Source organism: Triturus cristatus, chromosome 2_1, assembly GCF_964204655.1.
Source record: "Triturus cristatus chromosome 2_1, aTriCri1.1, whole genome shotgun sequence".
Taxonomy (NCBI): Eukaryota; Metazoa; Chordata; class Amphibia; order Caudata; family Salamandridae; genus Triturus; species Triturus cristatus.
In genome coordinates this window covers 86386642-86409785 of record NC_140581.1, presented here as the reverse complement: position 1 = coordinate 86409785, position 23144 = coordinate 86386642, and the positions used below count along the sequence as shown (strand labels likewise).

Sequence of the window (23144 nt, the reverse complement as noted above, 5' to 3'; positions counted from 1 at the left end):
TGAGGTGGCAGGGGGTCAGCGGACCACCTTTATAAAAACAAGCATCTGCAATGCAATAGGTCTTGCATTTGCAATTGTAAGCTTTTAGTAAGCAGTGCGCCACAGGCAGCGTGCTGTGCTGCTTACTGAAATCTTACAATATTGAAAAAATAGTCTTCGGCGTGCTACGCCTTTCTTTTAATCGGTACGGCTCACTGCAGCTGACTCTTCCTCCTCCTCGTTCGCTCCCTCTCTTCCGCTGCAACAGGAAGCAATGCAATAGGTCTTCCATTTGCAAGAGTTTAAGGTATTGGTATTGGAAATGACAATGCATTTTATTTATGTGTTTTTTTTTAAAACAGATCAATATAAACCTTAGGGGCATATCATCAAGGGCTTTATCTCCGCTTTTCTGGCTTTAAAAGCCAGAAAAGCGGAGATAAATCCAACGCCCTATCAGCAAGAGGGTGCTAACATGCGTATTCGCATGTTAGCACCCTTTTACACTACGCCTACCTTTGTATCTCTAATGAGATGCAAAGTGGGCGTTCCTGACATACACTACATGTCAGGAGAGCAATAACGCGTCTTTGCGCTATCAGCAAGGATGCCCTTGCATTTTAGCAGACGTCAGTTTTTGGAGAAAACTGCTGTTTTCTCCCAAAACTAACGTCTGCTAAAATCCTGACTAAGCCACCCCTAACATTGGGGGTGGATTATGCTGATACGACCACAGGGTCGTATCAGCAAGGTTATCGCCCTTTTGCAGGGAACATCGCTGGAAAACCAGCGATGTTCCCTGCAAAACGGCTATAACATCGCTATCTCTGGAATGTTTATCGCCCTGGAGCAGCGCGTTGATGATAACGTGCTACCAGGGAGATAAAAGGCAGAGATAGCCAGCGATAAGAAAATTATCGCTAAACACGGCCCATAGTCATTTACAATGCCAATAAGTTAAACTCTCCCAAATGCGAGACCTATTGCATTGCTTCCTGTTGCAGTGCAAGAGAGGGAGCGAATGGGGAGGAGGAGGAGTCAGCTACAGTGAGCCGCACCGATTAAAAGAAAGGCGTGGCACGCCAAAGTCTATTTTTTCAATATTGTGAGAATTTGGTAAGCAGCGCAGTACGCTGCCTGTGGCGCACTGCTTACTAAAAGCTTATAATTTTGAAAAAATACACTTCGGCGAGCCACGCCTTCCTTTTTTATCATTGCGGCTTGCCGAAGTCTATTTTTTCAGTAATGTTAGATTTTGGTAAGCAGCGCAGCACACTGCCTGTGGCACGCTGCTTACTAAAAGTTTACAATATCGAAAAAAAAGACTTCGGCAAGCCGCAACGAAGAAAGAAATGTGTGGCACGCTGAAGTATATTTTTGTAATATTGTAAGATTTTGTTTAGCAGCGCAGCACGCCACCTGCGTTTCGCTGTAGTAGAATATCATTAAAGAAAATATTGCTGACAGACTTTAAAGAAAACATACGTGTAACTACACAAGTAAAAAGGCCAGTCCTCATGGGAGGTTACAGATGTAGACAAAGCAGTACTAAGGAAGGACTAGCAAGCCTATTAAGGAATCAGAAGCCAACATTTACAAAAGACAATGACAGAAGCTAATGCAAAATATGGGCGGAGGGTGGGTGGAGCCTCAAGTCCATTCCTGAATACAGCATGCCTCGCATAGCAGCGCATGCGCTGCTCAGGCTCGACCTAAAAAGTGTGTCTTAGAATGAAAGTCAATGTTAAAAGGCAGAGCTTTTGTGAATATAAGAACTGCATCTATCAACCTTCTCTGCCCTTTCAATGTGGTTTTTGCCAATAGCGTGAAGATTGAAGGAAAAATGTCAGATGAAAGACTCCCATCCCCAGCATGAACAGAGGGATTGGTGTCCCAAACAATTTTGCCATGCCTAAAAAGGGAGGCTAGAGAGAGGGTCTTATTGATTTAAAAAAAAAAATAGTTACTGATTTCAAGCTAGGGGTAAATTCCAATCCATTTGCAAAGAGGATCCCTGTTTCACTAAGCTGGGAGCAACCCGCCTGCACTTTAAAGCGAGATTAGAGATCCCTTTGCAGGTAGATGCAGTGAGTGGCTGCACCTGCCTCCAAGGGGATGTCTGGGGGGTCCATAGGACCCCTTTCCCCACTCCAGAGGGCTGCAATCAGGGGGCTTACCTTTTTGTGGTGCACTTTCACTGAGCCTCCTGACAGCGTCTTTGACTTTATTCCAGCATCCATAATACGGCGCGGGCGTACAGGTAAAGAAATTCCCTCATTTGCATTGGGCAATGGCCCCATGCAAATGAGGTAACTCACTCTTGAGATAGCGCTGGCGCTACATGTGCACCAGTGCCATCTGTATTAAAGAAGGAACCGAACAAGTGTCTGCGACCCCTTTTGTAATACCAATGTGCCCCTGGGATGCATAAAACGGGGCACTTTTTAAAAAAAATACGGCGCCTGATAGCAAAAATCCCAAACTTGGGACATAACAAATTGCTGTGAGAACCGAGAGCACACCGGGACCAACCTGTTTGTCTATCTGCCCAGGTGCATCGGCAGTCCACATGACTTTGCGGCAGCTCCTACTACGTTGTTCTCTGCAGCAGCAAATCCTGTTCAGTGGCCCTTCACCAAAGGGGTATCTGGATTCGTGGAACTGTCGTACTTGGTTTCCTGTACAAAAACAACCCTGACCAGACCTCAGACACCCTTGCACTATAACGCAAAGGTGCCTGTGTTAGCTCAAGGCTGAACAAAGTGTGCCAGCACATTGGGAGACAACAACTGCGCCACTTCTTTGTAGATATAGCACAGTTTTGCTCTCCTGAGTTGACGCAATGCAACCAGGCAACTTAGCTTGCTGCACTGTGCTGCACCAGTTCTTTGTAAATCTGGCCAACTATACCAACATTATAGGTCTGTGCTGCATCTGAGAGTCCATAACGAAGAAGAAAGGATTTTACAACAATTATAACCCATGGCAAATGGACTGTACATGTAGTTTGAAGCAGTGAGAGAAGAATGCTGTTAATATGAGCTCTACGAACCACAACAACATCCGCTTTGATATGCCTGGTGTCTACTATAGGGATTACAGCAGAAGGTCCCCTTAGGACCCCCCTTAACTGTAAGGGGGTCAGGGTAGCTCAACTCTTCTCCCACTATCCTAGTTTAAGTTTCAAGACAAAGGGACTGAGTCCCTGTGTCCCTCAATGGTGGCTGCAATATCTCTGTCAATAGAGCAGCCAGCCAATCAGATTCTTCGGTTCCGCTGGACTGCTCTAGTCCCAGGGTACCCACCAGTCCGACTTGAAAACACCCGCTTGGCCAAGCAGAATGCTCTATATTTGTAACTGCGGTACTGCCTGAATCCCACGGGACTCCTGCAGGACTGTCAATGTATCACTAACTTTTGAAATGTAATTTTTCAAAAATGGGTGAATGGATTTAAATAAAATCACAAAAAGCATGCTTTCAGATTAGTGTTCAAGCTTTCTGTAAAATTTGGTGTAATTCTGTTTAGCTGATTTTTTCCTAAATGCTTCCTAAGATTCCTATGGGAAATGAAATGGAAAAACATGTTTTGTGACCCCTTTTTTTAAATATGATACATAATGGGGTTCTGGTGATTTCCTGAACCATGAGGCATGTGGTTTGTGAATATAACCAGAACTCCTTCGGCTATCCACGGTAAATGGGAGATGTCCATTGGAGTTCGTTGAATGGACGAAGGGCGTGAACAGCAACACCTGCTGTTCACGCCCTTCGTCCATTCACAGCCATGTTTGGATACCCGTGGTGGGTTAGGTGCAGCGTCTGGCCTCCAACTCATGCTGAAGGTTGTGCGTAGTGGGAGTTGGCTACCCACAGTCATTTGGAAAGCAGCTGGACGATATAGATTATAAAAAAAAAACAATGATTCACTGAAAAAAACAAAAAGGTTAAATTGAAGTTATAGTTAACTTAGTTTTAACACCTAAACATGAGCTAAAAAAAAATTTGCAATTCAATGAAAAAAACAGCTGATATGGAGTTATGATTGTGAATTATAACTGTAAATCAACTAAAATGTGCAGGGCTGTGGTGTGCCACACCCGGTTGTCACCCAATCCTACATCCTAAGTCGTCCTAAACCTAAAGTAAGGCGGAGAAGATACGGACGCTCTTCCGAGTCTTCGGAGACTGACCTCGGTGGGTCCCAGATGGAGACAGAGATGCCTCTTGCTTCACTGACGCATGATGAGGCTCTGGAACCTAATGAAGCAGCTACCTCGGATGAAGGGGAAATCCTTAGTGGCTCATAGTAACTCTCCATTACTCTTGGTTGGATTGTACCAGTCCTGGACCCAGAGCGTGCACTGCATTGTACTGTTAGGTCTGTCCAATTAGAATTTGTTTTGTTTTTGTTCGTTTGATTTCATCTTGACCATTGACTAAAGATCCTTTACAGGAGGAGGTCCACCTTGAATACCCCGAGACATATACTACTTTCCTTGTTGTGGGCAGTTGGGCAACATGTACTTAATGGGTAGAAGTTAGGGGCTGTTATTGTTGGGGTGTTTTCATTGGGTTTATGTGTTCTACTGTTTGTTTTTCGTATTCTGTCAGGATTCCTCCTGTATCTGCCATATGCCACCATCTGTTGTGGAGGGCCTGCCTGTCCCCATTATACCCCCGCACTGTTCCAATGACTGAGTTTGGTCTTATCTCCTGGAATCTTCATGGTCTACTGGACTGCAGATCTCAGGTTTCTTCTATGCCATCTTGCACTGCTGCAAGAGACACACCTCCTAGGTACCCTCTGCCCCTTCCTGCACAGGTTTGTTTATGACCGTGTCTACCACATGGGCTTCAGTAAAGGTTCTGGAGGGGTGTCGACCATCCTACACAAAAACTTGCCATTAGTGGCCAAACAGATCATACATGACCCCCCAAGACCATTATGTGGGACTGGAGGGGAAACCCTATAATCTGCTGAGCATCTTTATACCTTCCTCCTCATTGACCTGGGCAAACATTTCAAGACCTTACTGAGGTGCTAGCGACATTACCATACGGAGTGCTACTCCTTGGGGAAGTCTTTAAGGCTGTCCCAAACCCTGACATGAACGTCTCTGGCCCCCCTTTACAAGATCATCAGACTCGCTGCAAGACCCTTGGGTCCTGGACAGACACCTTGGGACGCTGTCACATTTGGCGGGTGTTACACCCACAGAGGCGGGCTTATACTCACACTTCTGCATCCACAAAAGCTATGTCTTATATAGACCATATATTTTTCCCGGCCGTAGACGTGTCCTCCACCTTGACCATCAACTTGCTCCCTCGCGGTATCTTTGATTATTCCCCCTGCTGGTTGGCTTCGGGTTATAGATGCGGCTTAAAATGCCTATGTGGTGTCTGAACGCCTGGTACCTCATGGACAAAGGACCACCTGTCTGAGGAACTACGATCCTATTTCAGACCAATGAGGAAACAGCCCAAAGGATGGGCATATTTTGGGCGGCGAGTAAACCCACCATCCATGGTGTAGCCAAAGTCTATGTCAAGCGTATAGACCAAGATAGATGCCATCGCATGACAGAGCTTCAATCCCACATACTCCAGATGGAGACTGTGGTGCGACGGATGCGACTGAATCCCTGCTCCATCAATTATAGATTGACAGGGTGTCACTAAGCCATCTGGCCTTCCATGAAACCCGCCAATGTTGGCGAGCCTCAACTCAATGGGTGTATGAATATGGGAACAAAAGCAATATACTTCTTTACAGATTGGCTACCAGGAATGTAAGCTCCCGACTCATTCCATCTATCAATGGTTACAATTGCAGAGGCCATTGCAAATGTATTCACAGACTATTATGAGAGACTTTATACCCGTAAGCTTTGGATCGCCTCTGAGCTGGCCCAGCCATTTTTATCTGATATCCCCATTTCCTATTTGATGTAACCCGAACCGAAAGCTTTAGACTCCCCTATCACTGAAAATGAGATTCAGGTGGCCATTCGAGATTAAAAACCTGGTTAAGACCCCAGGCCTTCCCTTTTGAATACTACTCTAAACTTCAAGACATTGTCACCCTGCATCTTCTCTGACTGTTTTAGGATTAGGAGAAGAAGGGGTCCTTTCCCCCTGAACTTGACCTGGCGACCAATGTAGTTATCCCTAAATCAGACCACCCAGTGATGAAATGCACATCTTATTGCCCCATCTCCCTAATCACTACAGATCTTAGAATCTATGCTAAAATTCTGACAACTAGGCTACAGCCAGTCCTACAGTCTCTGATCCATCCAAACCAATGCCTCACTGCAGCATCAGACATTGTACAGGTGGCACTGGCTCACATAAGAGACATTGTGGAGGCGGCAGCCTTACTACTGGTCGACTTTGAAAAGGCCTTTGATACTGTTGATTGGAAATAGCTAGAGTCGGGGTGGCTGCTTATGGGTTTTGGAACACGTTTTCAAACTCTTGTGGCTCTCCTATATTCACGGCCCTTGTCCTAGGTCCTTGTCAACAGTGTGCTCTCTTGTGAATTTTCAATCCACAGTGGGACTCAGCAGGGCTGTCCCCTCTTACCCGCTCCTCTTCACTCTGGCCATAGAACCCCAGGCCCGGATAAGCCGTTGGGATACTCAGATGCAGGGTTGGAGATGGAGCAGAATCCTTGCAGAACTTTCGGCTCCAAATTGCCAATGCCTGGTTGTTCGAAATTGGGTATCTTCTTGGCAGAGGTATGCACCCTGTCTAAGCAGGAACCACAGTCCTAGTTAGGTTAAGTCAGATACACACCCTAAATTAACCTGTGCTCACCCTCTGGTAGCTTGGCACAGAGCATTCAGGCCTAATTTAAGAAGCAATGTGTAAAATATTTGTGCAACACTTCAAACAGTAACACAGTGAAAACACACCACATAAAGACTCCACACCAAGTTAGAGGAATAGGTTATATTTGTATGAACAAAACAAGACCAAAATGACAAAAATTCAATAGGCAGAACTGGAAGGATGAATTTAAAAAAAGAAAAATACAACTGTAGCACCAATCGGGGCTATCTGGTCGTGCTAGACCAAGACAAATCTGAAAGTTCATTCTGAACTCGATGGAGTGTAGGTCGGATACAGGGATCTGTCTTGGCCCACTGCACAGTATCTTAGTTGCATGGTAGACGGAGGACAATGCAGGGAGCAGAGGAAGCGATGTGTCATCGTCAATCCTTAAGATGGATGTGATGCCTTGGTTCCAAGCTGCATAAAGTCAAAGATGTGTCTGGAATGGAGGCAATGAGCCACACAGTCAGAAAAGGAATGTACTCAATCCTTGCAGCTGCAGCAATGGGTTGTTGTCGACGGAGACGTGATGGTCTCGCGTGGCTGCAAGTTTTTTTTAACTGATGCAGCACTTCATACCCCCTTCCAAGGGCCCAGGGCCAGATTGGCACCACTTGGCAGATTTGAGTTGATTTGGAAATTTGTAGAGTGCAAATAAATGCCTGAAGACATCAAGGTGCTAATATGGTTAGTCTGCTGTGGGATGAAACGAATTGCATGGTCCCAGCCCTAAAAAGAGGCAAGGCAAGACTAGCAGCAAGCAAAGTCCAAGTGCTGTAGCAGGGTGAGTTGCAGTGTTTAATGTCCTTGAGACTCAGAACTGGGGGCAAACCAGCAAGCCCTTGAAGTCACTGTGGGTTCAAGTGAGGTGGGCCCAGTCCTTCTCAGTCAGGTCAGAGGGTAGCAGGCAGCAGGGTAGCACAGCAGTCCAGCGGAGAGACCAGAGCAGCAGTCCAGCAGAGTGGCAGTGCTTTTAGCAGCATAGCAGTCCTTCTTCCTGGCAGAGTTCTTAACAGTCCAGTAATGTACTGAAGTGGTAGGGTCAGAAGTCCAGTTCATATACCCAGTGGTACCTTTGAAATGAGGGACACTTCAAAGAGAGTAGGGTCTGTTGGCCCAAAAGTCACGCATTGGTGGAGTTGTGTCGCAAGCACAACGCAACTCCAGCAATGTATTGTGAGACCTTTACTTACTGTACTGCATCACTGAGCAGGCGTAAGGTTTTGATGCAGTGGCGTCTTAAAAGTGATGCAGTGAAATCTTGTCGATTTCATGACGTCACTTTTACGAGGCCTTCCTACGTGGGAACGCCCACCCTGCATACATTTTACCTGATGCAGGTATAATGTGACTCAGGGCTTTACAAAGTGACGCATCTCCCTAGATGCGTCACGTTGTAAATAGGCCGAATTGTTTGTGCCGCCGTTGCGTCCAAAAAAGTGACACAATGGGGCGCAAGAAGCCGCAAGGGGCTTGTAAATCTACCCCAGTTTGTGTTTAATACTTTTTCCTCAGCCGCTGTTTATGTTTACACTGTCAACTGTCTTTACATTGTCCATTGTGTAACCGAGAGAGCGCCATTGTCTCTTGATTGTATTGTTTTTATATTATTTCTTATTACATTTTGAATATATTGTAGCTTGTTTAGGGGTATCATTTTGTAATAGAAAAGAGTATAGATGACATGTGCACTCCCTTTTAGTAAAACAAACAGTTTTCTTCTTGTTAATTAGTATTTCTCTTTTCTTGGGTGCCTGTGGGTATCACCTCCTGATCCTGAAGTGTAAAGATGTCAATGGGAATAGAACGTACTCCAACCAGGAAACAACTGACCCACTTGGCACTCCTTTAGTCAATATCTTTGACACAGTGATAACAATGCATCCAGATGTGAATCAATTTTCTTTTTAATTCATTTTAACTCATTTTTTTTTCTTCTTTCTTTTTAAACTTAACAGAGATAATGTTATCTTCACATTACAATTCGAAATGGCTTCTTCACATATTTATAGAAACCCGTTGCATTTCGGGTGGAGCCCTTCATCCGGGGATGATTCCTAAAAGAAGGAATATCACTCATTTAAAAACCAAGTCCTGACTGCCACCTTAAATGATGCTAATGCCTAGGTCACCACTGATCTAAATGGTGAAATATGAAACAAAACGGCGTTGTGATTCAACTGAAAAAATTAGACCAAAACGAAAAAGTGCATAATTAGTTTCCAGCGCTGAACCAGAAACTATGTAAAAACCAATAGGGCCAAAGGAACCGTTTAGTATCGAAATGATAAGCGCAAGAGATTATGTACATCCTAAGTGAGAGACAATCCATATGAATGATCACCGAAAACATAGAAATATGTGTCTGAGTTTTAAAACGCGTGAAAAATAATGAGTGCTGGGTGAATTTTTTTTTCTATTAACAAGTACAATACTAAATCTAAAGTTAGTTTTCCAAAATCTAAGTGTCTGTTTAAAGACGCGTACCTGTTTGTCCGTATGCGGTTTGCCCATACTACTTGTCCGCGAAAGTTGTGCCGCGTAAAGGAGTGTGTCGTTTACAAGTGAAAAAGTGAACTAACGGTGAATGCCGGAAGTAAATAAATGTTCCGGACATGAACATAAAAAGAAGACTTAAAGCCTCATCCACCAGTCATTCTATGAAGGTAGAAATCTCTGCGAACCCGGAAATAAAATTATGTGTACAAATACGAAAGAAACTGTGATAATGAATCAAGGATGTATGTCTACATTACCACTAGTCAAAAATAAAAATGAAAATAAAATAAAACCCACGCATTCTGCTACCTCTTTCATAACTTCCTGAAGGTTGGTTTCGGCGATGGCTGGGTCCTTGGTGAGGGAGAGTATCAGCTGGGTGTCGTCGGCGTAGGAGATGATGTTGATGTTGTGTTTTCGTGCTATGGTGGCGAGGGGGCTCATGTAGACATTGAAGAGCGTTGGACTGAGTGAGGATCCTTGAGGCACGCCGCAGATGATCTCGGTGGCCGCGGAACGGAAGGGGGGGAGGCGGACTCTCTGGGTTCTGCCGGAGAGGAACGAAGTGACCCATTCCAGGGCCTTTCCTTGGATTCCAGTGTTGTCGAGGCGGTGTATTAGGGTGCGGTGGCAGATGGTGTCAAAGGCTGCTGAGAGGTCTAGGAGGATGAGGGCGGCTGTTTCTCCGTTGTCCATCAGGGTTCTGATGTCGTCAGTGGCTGCGATGAGGGCGGTCTCGGTGCTGTGGTTGGCTCGAAATCCGGACTGGGAAGGGTCGAGCGAGTTGTTTGCCTCGAGGAAAGCAGTCAGCTGTTTGTTGACGGTCTTCTCGATGACTTTAGCCGGGAAGGGGAGAAGAGAGATGGGGCGGAAGTTCTTGAGGTCCTTGGGGTCCGCTGTGGGTTTCTTCAGGAGGGCGTTGATCTCTGCATGTTTCCAGCTCTCAGGGAAGGTTGCTGACTTGAAGGAGCTGTTTATGACGTTCCGCAGGTGGGGTGCGATGGTGGTGTCGGCTTCGTTGAAGATGTGATGGGGGCATGGGTCGGAGGGGGAGCCGGAGTGGATGGTGTTCATGACGTGGATGGTGTCTTCACTGCTGATGGGGGTCCAAGAGCTGATGGTGGTGGTGGGGGTCGCTGGTTTGGTGTCCGGAGGTGGAGTTTGGGGTCCGAAGCTGTCGTGTATATCTGCAATCTTGCGGTGGAAGAACATGGCGAGGGAGTTGCAGAGGTCTTGTGAAGGGGTGATGTCATTGTTGCTGGCGTTGGGGTTGGAGAGCTCTTTGACGATGCTGAAAAGTTCCTTGCTGTTATGGGTGTTGTTGTCCAGTCGCTCTTTGAACGATGTCCTCTTGGTGGCCCGGATCTGCTGATGGTATTCGCGGGTGGCGTTTTTGAGGGCTGTCATGTTTTCTGTTGTTCGTTTGTGGCGCTAGGTCTTTTCGAGTGTACGGCAGGATCTCTTTGCGGTTTTGAGGGCGTCTGTGAACCATGAGGGTTTTCTGGTGGCAGTCTTGCCGTAGGGGTTCGAGAGTGTAGCCAGCGAGGTGGGTGGGGGTGTCCACCAGTTGCTTGAGTCCGAGGTTGGCGAGGTTGTCGAGCAGGGTGGTGGTGGTGCTGTCGTTGTTTTTCTCCAGGTGAAAGTTCAGGTCTCCTAGGAGGATGTATTCTGGTGAGGCTAGGGCGTGCGGGCTGATGTGGTCGGCGATGGTTTCGCTGAATTGTGTACACGGGCCCGGGGGTCTGTAGATGAGCGTTCCTCTGAGGGTGGTATGGGGGTCAGTGTGGATCTGGAAGTGTAGATGTTCGGCGGTGGAGAAGTTGTCTTCGGTGTTGGTCGTGACGCTGATGGTGTTTCTGTAGATGATGGCGATCCCTCCTCCTGTTTTGTTGACGCAGTCCTTCCGGGTGATTTTGTAGCCGTCCGGGATGGCTATAGCGATGTCGGGGGCTGAGGAGGCGTTCATCCAGGTTTCCGTGAGGAAGGCGACGTCAGGTGCTGTTGTGTCGAGGAGGTCCCAGAGTTCGATGGTGTGCTTGTGAACGGAGCGGGTGTTGAGGAGGATGCACTTGAGGTGGTTGTTGTAGTGGTTTGGTTTGGCGGGCAGGGTGCGGGGTCGAAGGCAGGTGAATTTGCAGGCTTGACAGGTGAAGGGTCCGTGGGTGCGCCTTGGGGTGGCTTGATAGCAGGCGGGTGGTCGTCCGGTGTTGAATGCGTTGACGGCGGCTGTGTCGTACTTCAGTCGGGTGTCCTGGTTCCTGTGGGGGCCAGGGGTTCTGGCGCTGGGCGCGGTCCAGGCGCGGACGGGCGCAGACGGACTTGCCTTTGGCGTGCCCGCTGCGTGCGTCCGCTGCGCGTCCGCACAGTCTGCTCCATAACTGGCGAAGTGGGAGGGAGGAGCAGCTGGGAGGCAGGAGCGGGGCGGCGAATGGGCGTCGGGGAGCGGGTACAGAAGAGAAAAAGGGGTGGGGCCGCCGGGGAGCAGCGGCAGGAAGCGGGGAGGGGCACAGAGCGGAAGAAATACAGGCACGGGGAGTGCAGAAAACAGAAAAGAGCTAAACACAGGGCACAAAGCAAATACAATAATGGGCACAGTAAAAACACAAAATACTCAGAGCAGACGGAGCACAGGAGCAGCGGCAAACTCGCGGCAGCAGCGGTGAAGGTCCTGGTCATACACGGGGAGCCGTGCGGTGCGTGGAGAGACCGGCCCTGCGAGCAGGGTCAAGGGTCACAGCTCACCACCGCGCGGTCTCCTCCATAAATGGCCAAGTGGGAGGGAGGAGCAGCTGGGAGGAGGGAGCGGGGCGGCAAATGGGCGTCGGGGAGTGGGTACAGAAGAGAAAAAGGGGCGGGCCGCCGGGGAGCAGCGGCAGGAAGCGGGGAGCGGGGGGGGGCACAGAGCGGGAGAAATACAGTCACGGGGAGTGCAGAAAACAGAAAAGAGCTAAACACAGGGCACAAAGCAAATACAATAGTGGGCACAGTAAAAACACAAAATACTCAGAGCAGACGGAGCACAGGAGCAGCGGTGAACTCGCGGCAGCAGCGGTGAAGGTCCTGGTCACACACGGGGAGCCATGCGGTGCGTGGAGCGACCGGCCCTGCGAGCTTTGATACACCCACTCTAAAATACAGACTACCATTTTCGAAACCATAGACACACCAATACCAGTTACTACATACACACTCACTGATTCCTAGGTCTACACACACATCCACTCATTCACCCATACAGTCACTCATACATGCAGTCATCCATCAATACGGCACTGTCATATGCACTCACATACCTATTCAGACACTCACACACTGCCACTCATCCATAGAGTTACTCACACAACTAGTAAGTCATGCAAAGAATCAATCACACTCCCATTTACTCACCTATACAGTTATACACACACCACCTCACTTATTCAAACATATACTAACACATACTTACACTCTTATACATTAACTAATGGAAGCACACACTCATCCATACACCCACTTTAACAATCACTCACTCTCACATATAGTCATTTATATACTCCAACACTCACATATACTGCCTTTCATATACGTAGTTACTCACACATGTACCACTGAGACATCTAAACACTCACCAACACACCCATACATACACTCACCTGCCCATACAGCCCTTCACAGATGTACTCTTGAACCCATACACCCAGTGAATCGCCCACTCACACATCTATGCACAAAATCTCACACCCCCACACAGACACTCAGGCACCCATACAGATACTCAGACAACCAATCAATAACCCATATAGACACTTATTTAGCCACACACCAACCCATGCAACCACTTACACACCAACTGACAATCTAAACTGTGTGAATGTCTGTATCAGTCACTAACGCATGCATTCAGTAAGACACATTTAATCACACACTTATACTGTCAGTCACGCACCTACTAAACCATTCATTCAGACACTTATACTCCCACTCATTCTTCCACACACCTTGGCATATATATATATATATATATATATATATATAAATATATATCATATATAAACTTTACAGAAACACACAGTCACTGGATGATGTCATCAATGATGTCATTTGAGATGTCATCAGAGATGTCATCAGCGATATTATTGTCCATGTCATGAATGATGTAATATGTGATATCATCAGCAGTGCAATGCGGGGGCGCGAGTTATAGTTAGCTGAACTAACTATAACGGCGGAATTTCTCTGGTTTTGTACGAGTGAAATGTCCACTCAAATATAACGTCCCTGAAACCTGTGGTTTTTTTCAGTGAATTTCTAAGGTTTTTTAAATGCTAATTTCTAACTATAACGTCCCTGAAACCTATGGTTTTTTTCAGTGAATTTCAAAGGTTTTTTAAATGCTGATGTCTAACTATGCCAACAGAGGTAGGACATGTGCAGAAAGAGGAAGAAAAGCGCAGAAAGAAGCAAGAGAAATCCAGAAAGAGGCAACAGAAGTCCAGAAAGACAAAGAAAGGTGCAGAAAGATGCAGGAGATGTGCACAAAGAACTAACAGAGGAGCAGAAAGAGACCTTGTTGCAAAGTTATCCTGTACCCCCAACTTTTTGCTGACGGGTACTGGTGGTAACTGACTCTGAATAACCAGGCCTAGATCCATTGCTATGCTAAAAGACACTTAGAATACAGTGAAAACACCAACCTACACTCAGGAACACTATGCGTTGGGGTATCCCTGTGATTGGCATGACCTCCTCTGTAAGGCCCTAGTACATAATAGGGCAGGGGCATTAAACCTACCTCTAAGTCAGAGGTGCAGAAAGATGCTTCATTAAGTAGTAGACATGTTTGCAGAGTGGTGGAGAAAGGGTGCTGGGCTTCCGACCATCGCTCAGGAATTCCGCTGCATAGGACATAGAGGAGGTACCAGGAGGGCTTCTTGGCCCCCAAAGTCCCTCAGGAGTAAATTGGACTTCATCCCCATCCCGTAGTCTGCCAGGAGGGGCGTTTACAGAGTGGTGGAGAAAGGGGGGCATGTTCTCCAAAAACGTTTTAGCAATCCCACTCTGTGGGACTTAGTGGAGGTAACAAGAGGGGTAGTTGCCCCTCCTATTACCTCCATAAGTCCCACACAGCAGGATTGCTAAGTTCTCATAGCAGGCCAGGCCCCCTTTGCCCACCACTCTGCAAGCGCGCTCCCTGGCGTGCTCTTGGATGGGGTCTGAAGTCCTCCTCGCTGCTGGGGGTCCTTTAGGGGCAAACTGGCCTACCTCTTACCTCCAGTAAGCCCCACACAGTGGGATTGCTGAGAGGTGGTCAGAGGCCACACCCCCTTTCCCTACCACTCTGCAAAAGTGCCTCCTGGTGCGTTCAAACTTTGGGTATTAAGTCCCCTTCGTTACTGAGTGTCACTGGGGGCCAACTGGCCCACCAGGTACCTCCAGTAAGTGCCACACACCTGGATTGCTGAGAGTGGTTGGAGGCCACGCCCCCTTTTTACACCACTCTGCAAACACAGCAAATTGCAGGAGCTGGCCCTGGGGGGTGGCAGTCCCCAGGGCCATCAAGGGCTCCATGCAGCCCCCCTCCCATGTGTTTAAAGCCCCGTGGAGCTGGTGGCCTCCGGGGCTGGGGTCCGTAACCCCCGAATGTAAATAAACAGTGCCCGGGAGGTGGTGGTCCCGAGGGCAGTGTGTGGGGGCTCGAGCCCCCCCACACACATTATTTTTTTCAGCCCCGGGAGGTGGAGGTCCCTGGGGCTTGGGGGCCTGCGAAGCCCCCCCAGCGTATTTTATTAAAGCCCCGGGGAGGTGGCGGTCCCCGGGGCTTGGGGGGGGCACACGAGGCCCCCCCGCCATAATTTAATTAAAGCCTCGGGGAGGTGGCGGTCCCTGGGGCTTTGGGGGGGCCGCATGCCCCCGCACATAAATTATTACACCCCGGGGAGGGGGCGGTCCCCGGGGCTGTTGGAGCCCCCAATGGGCCCCCACATCATAATTTGACATGCCCCCAGGACCTGGCCTACCCAGGGGCTTTTTAACAAACGAAGCATGGGAGACCACGCTTCATTTTTTTAAAATAATTTCGGCCGGATTCGTGGACCCTGCGCGAATTCGGCCAAAATTATTTTTTTTTAAATTATTTTCTTGGCTGAGCAGGCCTAAGGGGTCAGGGTGTTTCTACCCTGCCCCTTTTTCCCTTTTTTTTTACTCTTTTCTTGTGACTCGGTAAAGTCACAAGATGGCTCCCAACACTTCCTGGTTTGGAGTGTTGGCAGCCAATCAGAAACAAGCTGGTGCCCGGGAGGGTTCGCGAACCCTCCTTTGTGCTCAGATATCGAAACTTTTATTTTTTTAATATCTCTGGAACTACTGAACGGATTTACACCATGTAAAAAAAAGGGATCTTTCCGAACCAATACCTACCTTTTTGCCAAATTTGGTGTAATTCCGTTCAGCAGTGCGGGCTGTAGCTTTGTCTAAAGTTCCTATGGAAATTAACATGGGGAAAACACGTTTTGGGACCCCCATTTTTTCTCGGCCCCCGCTTGATGAATCACCCTGAAACATTCAAGACAGGAGCTGATCGGAGCGCCCCATTAGTTTTGAAAATTTCGCGAAGATTCGTCAACCAGCGCCAAAGATATTGGCAAAAGAGAAAACGCTTTTTCAATAGAAACAAGGTCCTAACTATATCTACCTACTGTGTGCAGTCTGTCTCTATATGTTTCAGCCTCTGTCGCTCTCTCTTTCTCTCTCTCCTCTTTTTCTGTACCTCACAGGCTCTCTCTGCCTCCATCCCTCCCTCTTTTTTTCGTCCCCCAAATCTCTCTGCAGCCCTGACTGGATGTGTGCTGTCAGTCTCTGTATGTGTCAGTCTCTCCCTCTTCCTCTGTCTCTCCTCTGCTTCTGTACCTCACAGGCTCTCTCTGCCTCCATCCCTGCCCCCCTCCTTCTCTCTCCCTCTCTCCTCTGCTTCTGTACCTCACATGCTCGCTCTGCCTTCATCCCTACCCCCTTCTTGCTCTCCTCTGTCTCTCCTCTGCTTCTGTACCTCACAGTCTCTCTCTGCCTCTCCCGTCTCCATCCCTTCCTCCATGCCTCTCCCAACACCCCTCTGCCCCGGGACCCTGCTGCAGCCCTGATGGCTGTGTGCTGTCAATCTCTGCATGTGTCAGTGTCTCTCTCTCGACTCTCTCCTCTGCTTCTGTACCTCACATGCTCTCTCTGCCTCCATCCCTGCCCCCCTCCTTCTCACTCTCTCTCTCCTCTGCTTCCATAGGTCGCGGCCTCTCTGTGCCTCTCCCGTCTCCATCCCTCTCTCCCTCCCTTTCTCTCTCTCCCGGGGCCCTGCTGCAGCCATGGGCGTCCGCAGGGGGTGGCAAGGAGGGGCGCTTGCCCCCCCCTGGAGGGCTCCTCCTTGCCCCCCTTGCGGCCATCCATGCTTTTACGGACGCCTTTTGTCCGTAATTACGGGCCCTGCAGGGAGCAGAGCTGTTCCCTGCCAGAGGCCTCAACTCCCTGATCGGGCGCCTCGCACTCCTCCTCGCAGCCCCTCCCGCCCATTGTCATGCTGTCTGTGGCTGATTATCACAAACAGAATGACAATGGCCAGTTTGAGCTGCGCGCCACAAGCACGAGTGGTTAGGTCTGGACACAAAGACCTCCTTTTAACCAGTGCTTAATTTGCAAAAGCAGAAGTGCCGGTGCCGAAAATGTTTCCAAGGAGGCCATAGCCCACTTCTATCTCTGGTGTGCCCCACCTTCAACACTAGCACTGCTTCAGTCTATCTTCTAACCTTGCTCTGATGTTTGTCCCATAGGTCTTTGCTCTAAGAGTCTAGCCTCTCACCTCTCTAATCATTTTCTATCGTCTTTGTCACACCTGGTGTGTTACCTAGCTCCCTGTATTTCTGATTTGCCCTCTATTCCTTATGCATTCTACCCATGCCCGTTTTCATCTTCCTTTTTATCCATATTCTGCTTTCTCTCCCCTCGATCTTGGCTCTTTACTTTCACTCTTCTAGCAGTGATTAGCTGTATCTCCGTTTTATCCTTTCTCTGCTCTTTTTTTCTCTCTGTCATGTCCTGACCTGTACATCCTTTCAATCTATCTTCTCTCTTCTATCACTGCCTGCTGCGCACCATGTCTGCCTTCTCTTTCTCTCTGTATCTGATTTGCTCTCCTCCTTTTCTTCTACTCTGCTGTGTTTTATCCCTCTCTTCTCCTTGTTTCTTTCCCCTCTTTGCTCTCTCTCATCTTTACTAGTGCTCTCAGCCCTGTCCCTAGCCTGTACATGTCCCTGCTATTTTGTCATTCCTAAAGAAGGGCAAGGTGACATGTATTTTAATTCTTTATCTAAACCGACACGACACGAGTGCAAAAAAAAGAAATGCACACCAAAATAAAATGCTTTTTTGCACATATTAATCAGTGCATTGCGGAACAGGCGGCTGCTCCAGCACAGCAGGTTAGGTCAGTGCTAGTGCCTCCTGCAATTAGTAGGTCCAGGGGTGACAACGGCATCGGCATCCAATGCTGAGCTTGCTGTGACCCTGACTGCTACAGCACAAGCATTGTCCCCGACCGTAATGCTGCCAATGCCGGTGTGTATGGCTGTGGCGCCTGCTGGACTCACGCGCTGAACAATTAGCATGCTGGGGGGCAGCGCACAAACAGGTGACTCCATGGCGCACAAAAGTTGTGCTCGGCCACAGCCGTATTGAGCACATTGCGGATAGCAGCAATGTAGGGCTGCCATCTATACCACTCTGGTTACGAAGCAATTTAAAAATGCACACTTAATTTAGTTTATTCTTCCTCGTGACCTCACTCCCAAGTTCCAAATGAGCTCTCGGAGCTTCCTTGCCTGAAATCCGTCATGAGCTAGCCCCCACCTACAATTAGCCAATGGGAGGCTCAGGCAATGGCAGGGTGCAACAGACTCGGGGAATCGAACGCAAGCCATTTTTTGACGATGACTTCTTGAATTCGTGACAGGTGTGATGACATCATCACTAACGTGGTGATACACAATCATGCCTGCCTGAACCGGTGTATGCCTGCCTGTGAACACATACCAACCAGTCACCATGGCAAGGTATGTTATACTTTATATTTTGGAGTGGAATAATTAATATTGAGACGACCACCTGCAGGTTCAGAAATCATAGCCCCGGCCCTGTGAAATAAGTTCCGGTGCTGAGCACCGGAAAGCACCGGCTCAAATTAAGCACTGCTTTTAACACAGTGTAGCTTGAGAGCAAGAGGTCTTCTGAATGAAGTTCTGGGGGGGTCGATGCATTATTCTCCCAAGTCAAAAATTGAGGTTGCGCCATAGCCCAGATTTCAGATCCCACCAAAACGTACACAGACTCGTGTCAATAACATATCTATCTGCCAGTATGCACCTTATCATGTCTGGCAGGACATGCTGACCCTGTGTTTCACTGCCTCCTATCCCCCTGCACCCCACTCCCCACTGCCTCATATCCCCCTGTACCCCACTCCCCGCGCTCAGGGCCGGCTCTAGGGCGGTGCGACCGGTGCCACCGCCCCGGGTGCTGACTTTGTGTAGGGGGCGCTAATATGATTTTAAAAGCACCTGCTTCTTTCCTGGACTCCTAGAAATTTTCAGCCACCAATAAAAATGTCTAAATGACTGCAGTGATTAATGCACTTCTTAGAGAGGGAGAGATCGAAGTTTTGTGTAATGGAAGTTTCTACTCATCCTAAGGTAGCGCAGAGGGTTACTATGCTTGCTGCAAAGAACGTGCAGCTCACAAAGTGCGTATAATGTAATGTAAATAGGTCAGTGGGTCACACTTTTGTCAGAGGGACCATATTGTTGATAACTCTTTATGAGTTAAAATCCTAATGTGGAACAGTGAGCAAGTAACTGTTATGAAAGATGCATGCAAACTGTAGGGTATGGGCTAGAGCGTTATGATTTCCCCCCAGCTTTTCATTATCCTAATGTGGCAAAATGGGTTAATTTGGGTAGAAATCAATTCTTATTAATAAAGGGAACCCCCCATCCATGGTGCTAGGTTTTAAATTCTAGGTTTCTGATTCTCCTGGCCAAGCCCTCTTAAACTATCCTGCCTACCTGTACGGATGACCTGTGACTCCTACACCTTCTTGTCCTCTCTCTTATGTAACATTTCCATGCACTGTTTACACACTTATGATTGTTTGTCTCTATGTAATCTGTGTAATGTAAAGTGTTCTGACACCTTACACGGATAGGAGCGGCGCTATAAAATGAATTAAATGCACCTGAGACTGAATGGTTACGGAGGCTTGAGGGGCGCTGTGAAAGGATGGTTATGAAGAACCTGTAGTGGAGGTGGTCATTGGGGGTGCCAAAAAGCATTGTCGCACTGGGCGCCACGAGCGCTTAAGCCGGCCCTGCCCGCGCTTACTGCCTTATATCCCTCTGTACCCCACACCTCGCGCTAACTGCCACAACATATCCCTCTGTACCCCACACCTTGCGCTAACTGCCACAACATATCCCTCTGTACCCCGCACCTTGTGCGCACTGCCACAACATATCCCTCTGTACCCCGCACCTTGTGCACACTGCCACAACATATCCCTCTGTACCCCGCACATCACGCTCACTGCCACATATGCCTCTGTATCCCACTCCTCACACTCACTGCCTGATCGCTCATTTTACCCTGCCATTCATCTTCTACGTGTTCTCTCCCCTTCCACTCGTTCTACCTCTGTTCACCCCCTTACTTCTTTTAGTGCCTTACATCTTTCTCAATATCTCTACTTCTTTTCCTCTTCAGTAACATCTGTGGCACATCTCTGCACTTCCATTATATCAACGCACCCCTCTACCTCACCTGTCTACCTCAGTCTTTATTATTCCCTCTTCCTCAGCTGTCTCTACATGTCTATGACACTACTCTCCCTCTCTCTACCTGGCCCCCTCACGTTCTACGACTGCGTTATTCTCCCCTCTCCAGCTTTGATTTACCTGTCGCTGCTCCTGACTCTTTTTCTTCTACACCTCACTTCTTTGTCTACCCTTCACCCCTCGCTACCCTTCTGTTTGCCTTACTACGGTCTTTACCCGACCCACCTTTCAGTGCCTCTTCCCATTTCGCCTCACTCCCTCACAGCGCTCTCCTAGCATGCATCTGTTTCTCCCCTCACCACCATGCCTGTCTCTACCCCTCCTTATCTTTCTAACCAGCCTAACTTTCTACCTTCCTGTTATTCCTGGTAGCGAACCTTTCATTTCACCCCTCCGGTTGTATTACCTATGCATTCAAATTGAGTAGGTCATTGCTGTGCTCCCAACCAGACATCGAGACCCAGTCCCCTAGCCTCTCAACATGCCCAGATATAACAACAAGCATTGGCATAGCCAATTGGTCTCGCCTTTGGGACCTGCTGCAGAACTAAATACTTATACTGCCGGCATCATACTTACCCAGCGCCACGACGCCTCGGCAAAAGTGAGCTATATAAGTTCTTCAGTCAGTGAGTCAGTCATAAGGTCCCAAAGGCGAGACCTATTGGCTATGCCAATGCTTGTTTTTCTCAGGTTGGCATGAACATTACCCGATCCTGATTGTCTGCCATTTTAGCCCCGCCCCCATTGATTAACATTAGCCACGCCCCTTCATTTGCCAGGTTCGCCCCCCCCTGGAAAAATTTCTGCGGACGCCCATGGCTGCAGCAACTGTCTGTGCACAGGCTGTGTCCGCATGTGTCAGTCTCTCCCTCTCTCCTCTGTCTCTCCCCTGCTTCCGTACATCACAGCCTCTCTCTGCCTCTCCCGTCTCCCTCCCCCTCACTACCCCAGGGACCCGCTGCAGCCCTGACTGGCTGTGTGCAGTCTGTCTCTATATGTGTCAGCCTCTCTCTCTCTTTCTCTCTCTCCTCTGCTTCTGTACCTCACATGCTCTCTCTGCCTCTGCCGCCTCCATCCCTGCCTCCCTCCATCCCTCTCTCTCCCCCCCGGGACCCCGCTGCAGTCCTGACTGGCTGTGCACAGACTCTGCCTCTCACAGGCAGTCACGTCAGAGCAGCGGCGGCCGGGAGGGGCGGGGGGCGGTGATTGCGCAGCCCCTCTGCATTGCCAGGGATGCTGCTGCTGCAAGGGGGGCCAGGGAGGAGAACAGCCGCCGGAGCGCTGCTTGCGAGGAACAGGGCAGACCGTGCCCCGGGGTGTGATGGCGAGCGTGTCTCTGGTGTGATTTACAAGGGGTTTGTGCCAAGACACCAAGCGCCCAGTAGGCAGGTACCAGCCCCCCGGAGGAAGGTAAGAAGGGAGGGGGCCCTGGCTCATGCCAGGTGTGGGGCGGATGTGGCTGCTTTGGGAAGGGGGAGGGGAGATACTCACAGGTAACAGTGAGGGGGCAGCGTTGAGAGGTGATGGGCAGGTGAAGTGGACGAGGGCTGGTGAGGGTGGGAGGGCTGGTGATTTTGGGAAGGAGTGGCGCATGATTGTCGCAGGGCACTGGTGGTACATGGCTGGGGTGTTGATATGAAGGGTGAAGGGGTGGGTGAGTCTTCCAGGGACTTCGGTGCTGGGGGGACGTCAGGAGGCTTTCAGGAAGAAAGAATGGCGAGGTGATTGTGGGAGGGGGGCGGGAGGCGGGGCACGTGACGGTGATAGGATGACAGTATCACAAGTGATGGGGCAGGTGTAAATAGCGGTGGGTGCAAGAGTGGTGGCAGAGGTGAACTGCTGGGCAGGGGGGTGATGATAACAAGGCCACGATGGGGGGGCGGGGGGACAGGCCGGCGGCTGTCAAAGTCCTTGATGATGAGGCGATGGCTGTGGTGGGCAGGGCGCGATGGAGCGGCGATGGGTACATGGAGGGTGGTGGCAGTGGTCGTGATGGTGGGGGCTGTGGTGAATGTTGGAGAAGATGGTTATGTTATGTTACGTCATGTTATGTTATGTTACGCCATATTGGGCTATGCTGTGGTTTATTTATGTAGCGCCTCTGCCGCCCGGCCCAAGGACTTCTGGTGGGTGGACTCTGGGCGGGAGGGAGGAGGAATTCGCTCCGATGTGTTTGTGGTTTCTTTTTCTGGCCTAGGCCGCCCCTTCTGCTGACGGAGCAGGGCGCTTCTGTTACAACCTCTGGTTGCCAGGGATTCTGTTTTTAGTGCGTGTGTCTGTACCGTTGTAATGGGGTTGTGTGTATAATATCGTGTGAGGATACTGTGTGAGTGTAGCGTGTGTGTGTTGGTGTATACAGTGTGTGTGTATGTATCTGTGATTGTGTGCAGTGTGCAAATGACAGGAGTGTATAATGTGTGAAGGATATAGGTATATCGTGTGTATAGTAAATGTGTATGTTTTAAGTATGAACAGTTAGCGTGTTTAGACGGTGTTTGTGTTGTGCATATATAGAGAATAAGTGTGTTACGTATCAATGCGTTTCTTTGTATCTATGTGTGTGTTATGTTAGTGTGTGTATGTGTCTGTGTGTATGCGTTAGGGTGCGTGCACCAGTAAGTGTAATGGGGCATTGTTTGTGTATGTGTGTATTTGTGTGTCAAATGTGTGTGTGTGTGTGTACTTATATGCTATGCACGTATTAGTGTGTGTATCTGTCTGAATGCCAGTTTTTGAAGGTGCATTCTGTCTGTGTGTTTTACATATGTGCTGAACTGTGTGTGCATGCTTGTGTGTACATCTGTCTGTAAGTGTATCAGAGTTTGTGGTGTCCGTATTAGTGGAGTGTGCAGTGTTTGATATGTGTAAAGATGCATCTCTATCGGTGTTGGGTGTGTGTTTTAATGTGTGTATATTGTGTGTCACTGTGCGTACTGTTTGTGTATTATCTTTGTATAGTGTGCATGTTTTTGTGTTT

The 23144-nt window shown here is 48.8% G+C and overlaps 1 protein-coding gene across 10 annotated transcripts in view; it reads left to right on the top strand.

Moving 5' to 3' along the window:
• Positions 1 to 23144, top strand: part of RUSC2 (RUN and SH3 domain containing 2) — a 352089-nt gene that overhangs the window by 82948 nt on the left and 245997 nt on the right. For 3 of the 10 annotated variants that reach the window (XM_085628119.1, XM_085628121.1, XM_085628112.1), the window contains exon 1: positions 21358 to 21577. The exons of 3 other annotated variants lie outside the window; for them this stretch is intronic. The gene's annotated coding sequence lies outside the window, so the exon portion shown is untranslated. Of the gene's footprint in view, positions 1 to 21357; positions 21578 to 23144 lie in introns of those variants that run through there. 4 more of the 10 variants (XM_085628120.1, XM_085628115.1, XM_085628116.1 and 1 more) reach the window with 3 other exon arrangements.